We start from the raw sequence: 15,013 nt of genomic DNA on the forward strand, positions 1-15,013 counted from the left end.
GAGTGGGCAAAATCTGAGGACTCCCACCTTACCCCCCGGGCTCGGTGCCCACTTTCGGTGGACTCAGGGAACTAACGGCGAGCTTTTGTTAACAAGGAGAAATGTGCTGGGTAGCAACCCTGTGTAGGGGTTTGTGGAGGTTGGCGGTCGTCTTTTTGGAAAAACTGCTGGGACATCTCTGCACCTTATTTCGTCTGTAGCCCATAAGCTACACGACCCCAGGAAGCCTAGAATAGAGAATTTAGTGGCTCTGCTTGCTACTGGAACTCCAGAAAAGGGTGGTAGCAGACCGAGCTGCTCAATTTCCAGGTTGCGCCTGGGTCGCGGACTGAAGCTTATGCTAATTGATTTTCCTAGCTACCTGCCTAGGGTCTCCAGGAGCCCGTAGGCAAGATTGCCTTTTCCTTTTTCCTTTTCCATTCTTTCCTTCTTTAATTTTATCAGAAGACTCGAGGCTCGCAGCCCGCCCGTTTTCTCCATAGTTTCGCCGGCAGCTAAATTTGCTCCCTCTCCCCTTGCCCAGCCCGCCACGCTTAACTTCTCGAGTTCCGGGAGCCGGTTCAGTAACTCTGAATTCATTTTTAAGTGGCGTCCCTTGTTCCTTCCCTTTTAACAAGAGGTGCAGTTTAACACGCGAACCTGTAACGCGATCCATGCGTTTACATATCGTCGGTGAATTAAAACAACAACATCTTCTAGGAAAATGAAAGATGGGCTGGGTAAGGAACTGATGGGGTGCAGAAAGGGAAGTCAAGAAAGAAAAGCACCCCCCACCCCTCACCGCGCGCGCGCCGGGTGGTGCACCCGGGCTGCGCGCCCAGCTCGTAATGTCCTCAAAGCCAGCAGGTAGACATGGCAGTTTTATTACTCTATACCCTGCAGCTTGCTGTTAACACGATGAAGGCGTTTCTCCCGTTGACTTTTCTGTATCTCTCCCTTAACGCTCGCAGGTGCAGTGCTTTGCCCACTGACCCCCCGCAACTCTGATAGCTTCTGGAGCGGGATGAAGGTGGTGGGGCTGGGAAATGTCCTCTCACCACTTAAGCTCCAGATCCAAGGCGCGCAGCGTCTGTTTGCAAAGGGATTTCCCTCTCGCTTGTTTCAAGTTTGGGGAAGCCGGGCAGGCTGGAATTGTCTCTTCAGGTATCCTGTCGGAGCCCTTATCCTCCGTAGTTAGAGGATAAAATCTCTTCATTGTGTTCCAGGGGAGCAAGTGTGCGTCTAGGGGGTTAGTTGTGTATGATGTAGGTTTTGTTGAGATTTGCTGGGTGACCCAGGCTGGGCTCTGAGCGTGTGCAGCAAGCAAGGGGTCTCACCAGACTGGACAGCGGTCTTGGTGTGCTAATTCAGGGTAGAATGGTAGGAATGGCCATTCCACTTTCCCGCCAGTCCAGGGAATAGAAGATTGAAGACCACTGTGGCCCAAGGATGGGCGGCTAGTGCCTGTCACAGTGTGGCCTCTACCACCAGCTAAGGTGCAGCGTTCTTCGCACAGACTTCCTGGAGCCCAAGGCGCATTGCTCCAACTGAAGTTGGGCAGCTCCTTTCCTAGTCCCTCACCTGGTGTTTGGGGCAGCTTAGTTAAACTGCGAAGCGAGCACTATAGGTCACCCCTGCTCTACCCTAAAGTAATCTGCTGCCAGCCCTTTGGCTGGAGGCAAAACTTCGGGCTTTTCAGAGCCTTGCAAAAAGGCGCACACCTCAGGGGCTCTCAGCCCCGGCGCCTCCCGCGCAGTCCAGGCTTCTAGCTCTTTGTCTAGCCCTCTGGGGAGCCTCCGCCAACTCTTGCTAGTGGGAGGGGAAGGAGGGCTGGTATGGCCACCGAAGCCTTTATCATTCCAAATACAAGTAAACTTAGAAATCTGGAGGCCTAAAAGATTTTTTCTTTTTTTTTTTGGGGGGGGGAGTGTTACTTTAAGATAACGATCATATCCATTAAAGATTTAGGAAGGGGGGTTGGAGGCCTAAAATGCATTTCACTTTTTAAAGTGTTGAGGTGATGAGATGTTGGGGGCTTATATCACTGCTGTCCGCCCTCTGGACACCTCCTACTTGTATGCTGCAGAGATAGGTGCGCAGGAGTGGGCTCATTGGGTCTGAGAATTGTCCCAGTTGAGTTCTGGAGGATGTTTGCACACACATGCCGGACTGAGAATGCCTGGATCTCCCAGCAAGGCTTGCTGTCTCGGTGGGGGCTGCGCCAGTCCATTCAAGCCATCCAGGATTTGGCTGGGTTTGGTTGCTAAGTTGGGCTCAGTTATCACGTTAATTCTAAAGAAATTAGACCTGGATAAATGGCCTTTGAATTCAAAGAAATAACTTGGTGTTGATTTACATAGCCACATTAAGAACCCCCTTCTCAATAGGAGACATTGGTGGAAAAAAAATTCCTGCTAGTTCTTTTCCTCATTCAGCATAAATTTTTCTAAAATTTCTCTCTCTCTCTCTCTCTCTCTCTCTCTCTCTCTCTCTCTCTCTCTCTCTCTCTGTGTGTGTGTGTGTGTGTGTGTATGTGTGTGTGAATGGTATGTATGTGTAAGGAAAGGGTACCTGATATTCTAGAGCTCAGAAACCTTCTTCCCTCCCCCAACTCACACACCTGTAAAGACTCCAGGGCAGGAGAGAAAACTACTCCTTTCCATTTGTTGACCCAGGCTAATGATGGCACCTTCAGGAGTAGCCCAAAGAACCAGGCTAGGCAAGAAAATGCTGAGATCTTGTTGGTACTTTCTCTAGCAATGAAACTGTAGTGCCTATGTTAATATTGTCCTCTTATAGGTTCCCCCATATGAAACTTAAATGTGGGCTTACCTATTATATGCTCAGGAGGAAGAGTCACTGGAATTTGGGAATATAACCCTTTCCTGGGTCCCCAAAACAGGTACCTGGGAAACAACAACCTGGGACTGACCTCCAGCAGGCTTCATTGGGGTTTTCAAAAGTGTCTCCTTTGAAGAATATTAACTAAGCAAGTCTCAACCTAGAGGCTTCTGTTGCAGACTTTTTAAAACCTGAGATTTCGTGTTCTTAACTAGGTCCTCAAACTCAACACCATCTCACTTCTCCTTGGACTCATTTCTGGATGTGTTTGCAGCCAGAGCTTTCTTACTTGAGAGAACCCAGTGACGACAAGGTTGAGGATAGCTCTGCTCCCCACCTCTTGGTTTGGGCTTGTGCATGAAAACCTGTTTGCCTACCTTTCCTCCCTCTCTCTTCCTCCTTCCCTTCCTTCCTTCTGTCTTTCAGCCTTTGGCTTGTCTCTTTCAGCAAACAGTGGACCCAACCCCTAATGCATAAACATTTTCCCCCTCAGCCCAAGGGAGAAGAGGGTGGAAGAACTCCATAATGCTTACTTAAACAGTCAGTTTTCAACACGATAATGCAGATGTTTGTCTTTTCAATACATAGGCTAAACCAAGGCTGACCTCCCTCAGCCCTGTATTTGCCCTGCTGGGAAGCAGAGCAGAGCAAAGGAAGATGGGAAAGAGTATCAGAACTCAGCTTTCATTTACTGTCTTTGAAAAGCAGGACCCCTGACCATAGAAGGGTAAATGCAGTCCTCGAGTGGCAGGGAACCAGCATCAACAGGAAATGGCAGACTATTTTTAGGCTTAATAAGGAGTTAATATAGCTGCCCAGTGTCTTCCGAAATGCCTGGAAGCATCTCCTGTTTAATTCTTTCATCTCTTCATCAGCAGTAACAATAATAAAGTCATAGCAAGTGTCTCTGTATGAAGAGAGAGCCAGACTTGGCACAGCTCTTCAGGGAAACCTGGATGAAAAGCATCCTCTTGTTATAATGGAAAGAAAAATGTAAGTGAAAATGTTTTTCATTAGTGAGAAAGAGGCATGTTCTGTGTCTGACCACCTCCACATATATAAAAATATATATGTATATATGCATATATATATGATTTTCTTATCTTTTCACAGACACTTCTTATTTCTTATTTTTGGAACATCTCAGTAAATAAGAAGACGATTTATTACTCATTCTTTTTAAATAAAACTTTCCTTAGAGGACCACAGATTTGCCAGCTTTAGGAAGTCGCGATTGAAAAAAAAAAAAAACAATCTTGGAACTGCTCTTGTGGCAGTTCTCCTATCTTTTGTTCAGAAACAGATTTCCTCTCCGCGAGCCTAGGAGCTAGGGTCCTCGTCCCTTCCTACCCTGGGGATAAAATATTTTCCCCGTGTTGTTTTCAATAATTTTATGTGCAAAAATGTTGCTTGCCATTTCCATGTCCTCAAGTGGGGCTCCTTCCCTCGGAGACTCAAAGCCCTTGTTTCTTTTAAATACAGCGAGAGAGCGTGTCCATTTGGCAAGCTAGCATTTGACTTCGCCATCTTTGGAAGGCAGAGACTAGAAGAGATTTACTTATTTATTTATTTATTTATTTATTTATTTATTTATTTATTTATTTATTTATTATTTATAATTAAGAATAGAGTGGGCTAAAGAGGATGAGTGTGAACCTGCTTTTGTTGTTATGCCTGGCTTGTAGATTTTCTTGTTCGTTAGGTGCCACAGCACTTTAATGTTAGTTTCATAACAAATCAACAAAATTAAAACTAACAAAAGCAGTTCTGTTTGCCGGCCGCCCCGCAGTGGTGAGTATTTACTCTTGGAGGGAGGGGGTGGGGTGGAGGTGGGTGGGCTAGACCTGCCAAAGCCGAGCTCCATCAGCTAGTCTTTTACTCTATGCCCCCCCCACCCCGATTCCTCAGCGTGCTTCTCTCTCGTACACTCAGCATCACACTGACCACTTCTATAAGGTTGTAATAGAAAAACGCATCCAAAAATTACAAAGGGCCACCTCTCCCGAACAAAATGAGCTATTCTTCACTGACAAGATTGTGAAGCTCAAAAGTGTTGGGCCCAACGATTAAAAAAGCAAGGGTAGCAATTCAGGATGCCAGGTGAGCAGTCCCGAGCAGGCAGGCTGGCATCCGGGCTATCTGTGGGCCTGGGGTGAAGGAAGGGGCGAAGGGCAGTAGCCGAGAAGGCCGAATGCCTGCGCCCGCAGCTGGCTCCCACGCGCCGGCGTCTGCGGGAAGTCAGGGGCTGGATAATGGAATTCAGCAGGCAGGGATCCTCGGAGAGCCAGCCACTGTCTTGTACAGATTTGTAGAGAAACCCTCACTGTAATTAAAACCGTACAGTCAGATTAATTCAATGTGTTGCTCGGCAGCATTTTTAATAGTAAAAATCCGCTTTAAAATTGAATTAGGGTCGAATAAATTTTCTGCGAGACTCGCTGAATTTGCCAGCTTTCATTGAAGCCAGCTAGGGTGGATTTAGGCAGTGGCGCCCCTCCCTCCCCCCAGAGTTGGAGGTAGGGTAGGGGTTAGAGGCGGGTGTTGATCAACAAGGGGGGCGATTTGGTCTCTAGACTGGGCCGCAGGAGCCAGGCCCAGGGGGGTCCTCACTGCCTGGGGCTAACTCTCTGATCTCAGGGGGCAATGCACAGACTTCTGACACCCAAGGCCTCCCCCAGTCTTTACCACCCTTTCTGCGAAGTTCTTGGCTCTTGAGAGGTGAAGGGGGTAGGGAAGAAAGAGAACTCTACTGTATCTTGAAGCAATTTCTCAGTGTGTGTTTCCGCGAGTGCTGGAGGTTGGAGCCCTCTCTGTCCGCCTGAGTGGCAGACGAGAGAAAGTCCTGGCTCTCAACCCCCCTCCCCACCCCACCCCACCCCCTAGCCCCCCCCCCCGGCCCCGCTCGCCTCACTTCTTGAAAATCTTCCAAAAATTAAGGGTAATATTTCAAGCATGCTGTCAAAATGTCTCCCAAGCTTTGATTTGGCTGGCCGCCCCCTCTCCCTCCCTTCCCAACTTCGCTTTTCACGTGGTTGTGAAGTAGATGTTAGCGTTGCGATGTTTTCCCCCTCTAAGGTTAGACACCTCAGAGCTGAAGACTTGCTTAAAGTTCCTGCAAGAAGTGCCTGAGCGCTAATGGGGAGGCACTCACTTGAAATAGGCCTGGGGGAGAACTGGATCACCTCTTCCTTGGAGCTAAAGGGGCTTTTAGGGGCCCAGAAAGAGTCCGAAGCTCCCCACTCCCTCCTCCCAAAGATCAGGACTCAGCACAGGCTTCTTGACGTACTCTTACAAGAGCAATCGGGTGCAAACCTGGGTCGCAAATTCCCTAACAAGTTATTCACATCATCAGGCCTGGGAAAACAAAAACCTCTGTGGGTCCCTGTTCCTCAGGCAACAGCGCGCAGACGCTTTAATTGCTGCAAATTGTCACTCTGTCCCCTTTTCATTTTCTCACTCCTTCGTTTATTTTTAGTACACTTCAAATGCCTACACACTTTCCTAGTAAGGAGAGCAGAGCAATTATTGCCTTTGCCTTTAGGGCCTGCTTTGCCAATCACTGAACGTGGATAGAGTAAACAGGGCGAAAAGCCAGGCGCGTTATTGGTCTTGCTTATTTCAGGTGGAGGGTGGTAAATAACTCTCCCTACCGCGTCACCCCTCCTCCCCCTCCTTCGGTTCTTGGGTACCAATTACCTGGAAGAAAGGAGCCGTGCACCCCTCCCGTGTGCTCCTCATCACCACTTCGTGCACGCCAAGTTCTACTCTCAAATCCAGCGGATCCCGTCAGAATTGACTGCGTCCACAGAGAGTTGTTAGAGGGAAAAAAGAATTCTATGGAGACCCAGATCTTAATTCTGTCCTTGACTAGAAAGATGCATCCTGAGAAGGAGAGGAGGCACCGTCCCTCTTTCCCGCCCCCCACGCTGGGAAGTGGGGCCCTTTTTCTCCTAGAGCTCTGTAAGGGCACAGTACAAGCCTCCAAGAGATAATCAAGACCCCCTTTTAGATTGACCTGGGGCAGTTCGGACACTGCCAGGATGACTATTTTTCGATGTATTAGCTAGGAGTTCTAAAGAGTGAACCTTGACTTTCGAGATGTGCGTTGACTTGGATTCTACTGAGTCCTGTATCAAACCGCACGTCTTTTATTCGCATCCTAGATTGGGGATGGGCAGGGAGGCAGGTGTCTGTAACCCACAGCGGCCTAGGGGGGTAGCCGGCATACTGTGGATGGATCCGAAACAAATCAGCGCGGGATTAACTTGTCTGTCTGCTGAATTGTCTCCAACTGCTAAAGCTGCATGGGTCGCACCTGCCAGGGCAGCTTCGGGTTACTAGCTGGTGCTGAGATACAGGCCTTGTCCCAGCTCAGGCAGGACAGACAAGGCTGGCTACCTGTTAGGGTGCCAAGGGTCACTGGCTGGACATCTTAAAGGAACACAGGGTTTAAACTGCGTTGTTCTCTCACACACCCTCATCCCCTCCTATTTCTTTCTTCCTTTCTTTTTGTGAAAACATTTACAAGGAACCTAATTTCAGATTGTGGAAGTAAATTTTATGGTAGGATATATTTTACAAAACATGTAATCTTTGCAGGCCGGAAGACTTTTAATTAAAACCATACTTTGACAAGTGGAGTTTCAAAGCAAAGTCACACCAGCACGGAAGGCTAATTCATATTCAAGATATAGTCTGTAATTCACGTTGTTTGAAAACTCGGGCCAGTCGGGACAACGCTCTGCTGGGCTGGTTACCTGCCCAAGGGCCTGTGGACTCTAGAGTCTATCTATAATGGAGCTGAATAGAGTACCTACTTGTCTACTCCAGGAAGAGGGAGGGAGGGATGGAGGGGGAGGGAGGGAGGGAGGGAGGGAGAGAGAGAGAGTCCCTAGAGTACCTTTAAAGTCCTTAGAATAACTCTCCAGGGGGCGAGAGTCAGGGAGACCCTAGTGTACAACAGACTCCCAAGGAGAAAGGTTCCGTTCCCTGAGATGGAAGACCTTTGAGAGAGGCCCCCTATCTTCCCTGGTCCTGCTGACCAATACTAGAGAAAAGGAATTTCTCATAGGACCCCATTCCTGGTGATCCCAAACCTGTGGTGTGGTGGTTTGTCTGTCTAACTGATTAATGGGCACGGCCCTCAGAGTCCTCCTGGAAGAAGCTCTGAGTGGCACCGCATTTTTAAGTAATTGCCCTCAACAATCTTCAGGAACTGATCAAATCAGAGAGGGTTAGCTCCTCATGGGAAGGAAATCTCTCTCCCTCTCCTTTATCCTCTCTCCTCTCTGCTCTCTGTGCCCCCTCCTCCTCATTCTGCTGTGGATGGGAAGGAGTCTGTAGGTACTTGTGGTCCACAAATATGGGACAAAGAGATTTCCTAGGGCTCTGGGGTTAGAAAGGGAGGTCCCAGGAAATAGCATTTTCAGAGAACAAAGCTGTGGCTGACGCTGGATTTTCTGGTTCTGATCTGGAGCCCACACCTCAAGTGTTCCTCTTTAGATGCCTAACCTGCTGATGTAGAAGTCTACCTTAGAAAGAGGCCAGGCTGTGGATTTGATTTGTGTTGGTTTAATTATCCTTGAAATAGCAGGAAAATCTCTTCTCTTATCCAAGCCACCCACAGTACTGGGAAACAGGGCTGTGCTTCACTTGGTAGCAGTAAAATAATTGATTGAATGATAGGCTCTTTTTCTTCCCCTATATTTCATTTCAAACACACTATTATTTTCCTATTTCTTAAAGGATGGATGTAAGTCTTTTACAAGAAGAATACCCCAAATCCAAAATGTTCAAGGAATATTTTAGGCTGGGTTGTAGCACACACTCCAGGCCTGCAGCTTTGTCCTAGCCTTCTGTGGCTGAAGTTAGCACTCTGATTTTATTGGTCTGGTTTACTAAGAAAGCTTAATATTTTGCAAAGACATGTGCAAAGCACAACTGTGGGGGAAAAGGTAGTTATTGTGGGCAGAAGTTGCAAGAAAGCATTTCTGAAGAGTGAGTGGATTTCTCTTTTTTTTTTTTTTTTTTTTTTTTTTTTTTTGAAAATGGACATGACTATTGAATGATATATGCAGTGTGCGGACCTAATAGTGGCCAAATACCAAATAAGATCTCAAAGTCATCTTTCTGTGCCTCCCATTTTGAAAGGTTGTAGTCACTCTTCAGTTCTGTTGCACTTTTTTTTTTTTTTAAAGGCATGTTATAGTTGAAGGCCTTAATGGAAGGTGGGAAAATCAGAGGAACTGCTGGCATTGTTCTAAGCATCACACTGTGTGAGCTGAGGATAACATCCTGGGTACCTGACCAAGTTCACTTGCCACTTAATCCAATGTTGGAACTCGTGGGTTGTGCAGAAAGGGAAAACTGTAAGTAAGAATCCCCACCTGTTTTACTGCGGCCACAAGAAGTCGTTTTCTTGTCATGGAGTATGAATCCCCTTAGACAGAGGTGTTAGAGGCCCACCTTAGGCGGCACATTCTGGAAGGACAACATGATGGGAAGAGGATGAGGAAGGTGGTTCAGAATGGCCAGCAAGGTCTACAGCCAGGGCAGGCAGCAGCTTTGGTGTGCAGAAGGGGTGGACAGTAATGTTTCCCAGCTGGCCCACCCCTTCTGTGGGAATCAACCCGGGAATCAACCTCATCATCCTCAGCTTGGAAGCAGCCAGGAGAGGCCCAGACAGGGTGGAAATCAGGCCACTTATATACCTTTCTAGTCCTCTGCCTCTCTATAATTAGCCCCATTTCACAGATGTGAAAGCTAACATATGGGTCTCAGCCCACAGACCTCTTTGGTGTCTGGGCAAAGGGGAGAGATGGAGCACAGGTGTTCCAGCTTCCCATCTCCCTGGTAACCATGTGTGACTGGGGACAGGGTGGGGAAAGAGTGGGTCTGGAGGCTACTTTTCTAAGACAGGCACACAGGTAATGATTCTGGTTTTGTGGCACTCATTTGGTCAACTAAGGAGATGGGAGTTTTCACAGGACAGATGAGGCATCAGTGGTCTAAGTCCCCCCACCCCCAGCGAAGGAAGAGGGCAATCTCAGGCTTTCAGTCAGCCTCGCGAAATGCCTCCTCTCTTCTGACTTTAACTTTTTCTCAAATTCCGAATACTTTAACCCTTGCTTGTAGTAAATGTATTTATAGTTCTAAAATGTGCCTCCCGCAGAGATCTTCACTATCTAGAAGAGGATCAATACTGAAACACTCTTTATTTTTAAAGTGGGTTTTAAAGGCCTATTGTGGGGGAAATGAGATGTCAATGTGACCCCGAGGCTTAGGAAAAGCAGGATTCTATTGGTGGCAGCCCCAGGGCTGAGCAGTGGTGGGTTCCTGAGTATACCTTTGCATGCAAATTCTAGGGCATGCGCATTGTATCCCTCCAGTACCCACTTCCGTCTAGTAGTTGCGACCAAGACTTCCAGAAGCGCAATAACTGGGCTTCCTTGTTAAACAAAGGTTTCCCCAACTATCGTCTGCTTCCAAGGTTCCCAGCCTCTAGGGCTACTCACTCATCTCTCTGCTCCCCACTCCTGCTTTGCCCTCTTGAGCCAGACGTTGGGCTTCCACACTAACTTCTTCAAAGGCCCCCCAAATTTTAGGGCTCAATGTATCCCTTCCCGCCATCATCCCTTTTATATTGATTGGCTTTAAAGGATATGAAAAGCCGGGCGGTGGTGGCGCACGCCTTTAATCCCAGCACTCGGGAGGCAGAGCCAGGCGGATCTCTGTGAGTTCGAGGCCAGCCTGGGCTACCAAGTGAGCTCCAGGAAAGGCACAAAGCTACACAGAGAAACCCTGTCTCGAAAAACCAAAAAAAAAAAAAAATAAATAAAAAAAAAATAAAGGATATGAAAACCGGGCTGGAGAGATGGCTCAGAGGTTAAGAGCACTGGCTGTTCTTCTGGAGGTCCTGAGTTCAATTCCCAGCAACCACATGGTGGCTCACAACCATCTGTAATGAGATCTGGTGCCCTCTTCCTGCAGGCATATGTGCAGACAGAACACTGTATACATAATAATAATAATAATAAAAAGGATATGAAAACCTACTTTCCTGTTAGTTGTAGGGCTCCTCCTTTACATCTCCCCATACAATGAGCTTAAACATATGGACACACACACACACACACACACACACACACACACCACTTCCTAATGGATCCGATTTGACAGAAGGGTGTCAAAACCACTGCTCTCCAGCGCGAAACCATTGCTGCCTAACACCCTCTCCAGCCTCCCAGGCAGTGTTGATTTAAGTTGAAAGCACAGGGCATTATGGGCAAAGAACTGGACAAGCACTATGGGTGGTCACCAGCCAAACGCATTCCCTGCAAGCCAGAGCTGGGGTTGCTAAGAAGCCTGTCTGGAGTCAGCCTCCCTGTAGGTGTGTGGTTGATGCTCTTAGTCCCCTATGTCCGAGTATCTTGGTAAGTGCCACCCCCGGTGTCCAAGACCCCTCAACATAGGTGCAAAGACTTCAGAGTTCCCTCTCCTGGAGTAGGGGAATGGCCTTTTTCAGAAAGACACCTTTGTAGGCGAGAAATAGTCACCAGTGCGTTGGAAGTCTCCCTCGGGAACTCTTGGGGCTTCTGATGGAGCTGGTGCACCCGCAGCAGCTTCAGCCGCGCCCACTTGTGCTTGGGGCCTCTCAGTTAGCTCTTTCTTTCTGGTAGAGGTAGGTAGGTAGCTCTCCTCCAGCAGTGACTCTCGGTTTACCTGCAGAGCCAACGGATTTGTGTTTTTCTACCAGAACCTCCTGCCCCTGAATGTCCCTTCCCCCTCACCCAACCTTCACCAGAAGGGCGAGAGAGGGATTTGATTCTCTGATAGGACACAAATAATTACTGCATCATGTAACTTCCTACATCTTGGCTTTAATTTTCACTGAACCAAACAAAGATATTTGCAATTTTAAAATAAGCACTCGATTTAATAAATGGGAACATTGTACAGGGAAGACTGTGTGCCCCCGCCGCCCCCTTCAGCAGACGTTATTAGCTCTGACAGCATGCCGCTCAGGTTTGCGAGAGGATTTTGTAAAGGGATGACAGACAGGAAGGCCAGCAATCATGGACTCCTTGGCTGAAGCTTTTTTTTTCTTTCTTTCTTTCTTTTCTTTCTTTTTTTTTTTTTTATCAGAATGTTCTGTTCGATGCCATTTATCCTTGATGATAGAAAATTGCGCTGTTGCCAGGACGCTGCCGCCGCCGCTGAAATAGAGGGCAGGAGCCGCGTTTCCATTTTCCGGCTTGAAAGCTATTCAAATGAATTTGCAGAGTGGGGGGAAAGTCTAGCGATAAACAAATGAGAATAAATCGAGTTCCCCTTTCCATTCTCTCCTTTAAGTGGGTAGTTCTTCATTTCCCATAGAAAGAATTTTGTTCATCAGTGTTTAGGAATACCTGGGAGATCAGGGAAGCCGAAGCAGGATTTATTTTGATACTCTTTAAGTGAGTAACTGCATAAACATTTAAAAAGAAGTGTGTGTCTAAATACACATGAAGTATAAGAATTATATATACATAAATCACATGCATGCTGATCTTCACACAACTCCAACTTCAATGTTAGGTAAACCCAGGAGCATTTTGGTGGAATATAATTTGCAAGCAACACTATTTGTTATGCATATGGACCTCTCTCTGGTTACAGATCTAATGTTGTTAGATGGGGAAACAGTTTAGAGCCCTCTCCACCGTGTTATGTATTTCAGGATACTTTGGTGTGAGGTGGGGGCACAACCTAGCTAATTTAAATGTTTTCCTCTCCAAGTAATGTTAACTAAATAAAAGTCACTCTGTTATGTGTTTTTTAGTTATTTTTCCAAATGCATCTTTCTTTATAGTCTCTTTCTAAATTGGGGACTGCAAGTTGAAAGAATTAGTTTAAAGAATTGGTGTACTGTGCCTCTAAAGGGCTAACAAAGAGACGGAAGCCAGCAGGTCTCTCTTTCAAATTTGGGATACTTTGCTAGTTTCCAAAGATCACTGTTAAAATGTGACATTTAAAAAATGAAAATCTAAGAACTACAACCCTCAACCAACCTCTCTCTTTCCCTTCCTTCTTCCTCCCCCTTCCTCCCCCTCCCCCATGAGGGATGACGCGATGAAACAACTTCCATTGAATTCTAACTCTGATGTTGTTCAGTAATAGGGGAGGTTAGAAAATTTCCAGCAATACAAGGACCTTTGAAATGCAAGAACTTATCATATCTGAGAGTCAGCTGGTATTAAGAAACAAAAGTCACATTTTAGATCACCTTTAAAAAAATGTGAGTTCATTCTGTCTCCCAGACTACGGTGTTTTTAGGTACACAGATGTTTCCAGTGATAAGCCAAAGGTTGGGCCAACCAGGGCTGCAGGAAGGGGGGGGAAAGGTGAGGTTTTGAACCTTTCCAGTAGGGTGTTCCAGGCAGCTGTGATGTCTGGTTATAGATGGCAGAACAATTCAAGTTTAGCTGAAAGAAATTCCCCGTTAAAATAGTAGCACAATAATGAGAAAAGGTACGCTGCCAGGTAAAGCCAAATAAAAGGAGGAACTGGCCTTATAGAGTCGAATGAGCTTGCATTCCTTGTAGGGAAAAGCAGCTGGGGGGTGGGTGGAGAGTGTTCAGGCACATGGAGTCCCTCTCCCAAGTTCATAGCCTGAGGATTGTGTTTGGAATTAAGAGCCCCACTTGACAGTTTTCCCACCTGAGAGAACTCAAAACATTCTTCGAAAGAGAATTTCTCCTCCAGAGGGAACCTGGTGCCTCAGAACTCCAGGTGTTGTGGAGGATGCTACAGAACCTGGGACCCCTTTCCTAACCTCTGTACCACTTGCACTGGAAAGGCACCCCAAGCCCCTGGGGACCCTCAGGAAGTACGTTCAATAGGAGGTGAAACCTCCCAGAGTGCCCAGGCTGGGCCTGTCCCCTCGTAGGGTCGTGGGGTATCTTCCTCTTAAGATACTTCTTAGGCTTTGGCTTTGGAGCTTGTCTATGGTGTGTGATCTCCAGCTGGAGGAGGTGGAAAGTGGTTGACAGGAAGATCAGGTCTTGGATCGCTAACCTAAGGGAGCCTGGAGGAGGCAGGCAACCCACGCTGGTGGGTTGGAGTTAGGCATTGGCCCTTCTTATTATGTCTTGGTGCAGGTAGGCCAGTAGAATTGTGGAAAAGTTGAGTACTGGAACTGTGTAGCCAAGACAGTGGGATCACTTCCTAGGCTTAGAGAATCCTACCCCCCCACCCCCGCCAGCGCGCCCCATTGCCATGATCCTGCTTTGAAGGGAGAGAACGGAGTCCACTTATAACCGCTTGTTTGAGCTACACTGTGGTGCGCCCTCTTCCAGGTAATGCAGCTAAAATCAGTCAAGTTTGGAGGAGGGAAGTGCTCCCCACCCCCATCCCTAAGGGGTGTGTAAGCTAAGCATTACAAATGAAAATTTTTCTTCACCTTCTGAGATCCCAGGAATATGGACTTGCCTTTTTCTTCAACAAAAGAACACGCGCTTCTGAAAGGCTGCAGAACCACTCACCCTTTAGGGGTTCCAGTATCCAGGAATGTCCCGTGTGGCGGAAACACAAAAGCGCAACATTTTGATATTTTAAGAGATTTTCTCCCCTTTTAAATCCTTCTTGTAAATGCCTGGTTGTAGCGACGTGAAAGTGCTTTCCTGTGAAAACATGCAGCAGGGTTCCCCTTCCTTTTCATGTGCGCTAGCAGCGGCAAAAACATTCCAAATGAGCTAGCAGGTCATTATGGAGACTATTAAGACATTTGGGTCGGCCTCCTCAACTAGCCAAAGTCTTGCCCTAGAAAAAGAGAAAGAAAAAGCAACTGTGTTGAAAAGGTACTTTAAATTCTGCATTTTCTTCCCAAATTCCAAATAACTTTTCACAATTAGCTAACCCTTACGCTATTATTAACCCACCTCCAGTAAGCTTCGCTTCGCCTATGTTCTAGGACTGCGTTTATACATAGTGCCTAACTCTCCAGAGCTTGGAGGTGTGCAGTGCAAACAGTGAAGAGTCACACTAATCCTGCTTTGATCTCAGAAGGCAGATCATAGCAGACATCAGGTCACCACTCCAGCTCTGTTGGAAAGATGAGCCCCATTTATTTTTCTTTCATTACATTCCTTCTTCCCTTCCTTTCTGCTTGCATATCTTGCTTGCATTTAGAACATCCACCCCCAGTTGGCAAACT

The 15,013-nt window shown here is 47.1% G+C and overlaps 1 long non-coding RNA gene across 1 annotated transcript in view; it reads left to right on the forward strand.

Annotated features, from left to right (window-relative positions):
* Positions 1-15,013, forward strand: part of LOC107402449 (uncharacterized) — a 41,787-nt gene that overhangs the window by 256 nt on the left and 26,518 nt on the right. The window lies entirely within an intron of this gene.

Source organism: Peromyscus maniculatus, chromosome 3 (genome assembly GCF_049852395.1).
Source record: "Peromyscus maniculatus bairdii isolate BWxNUB_F1_BW_parent chromosome 3, HU_Pman_BW_mat_3.1, whole genome shotgun sequence".
Classification (NCBI taxonomy): Eukaryota; Metazoa; Chordata; class Mammalia; order Rodentia; family Cricetidae; genus Peromyscus; species Peromyscus maniculatus.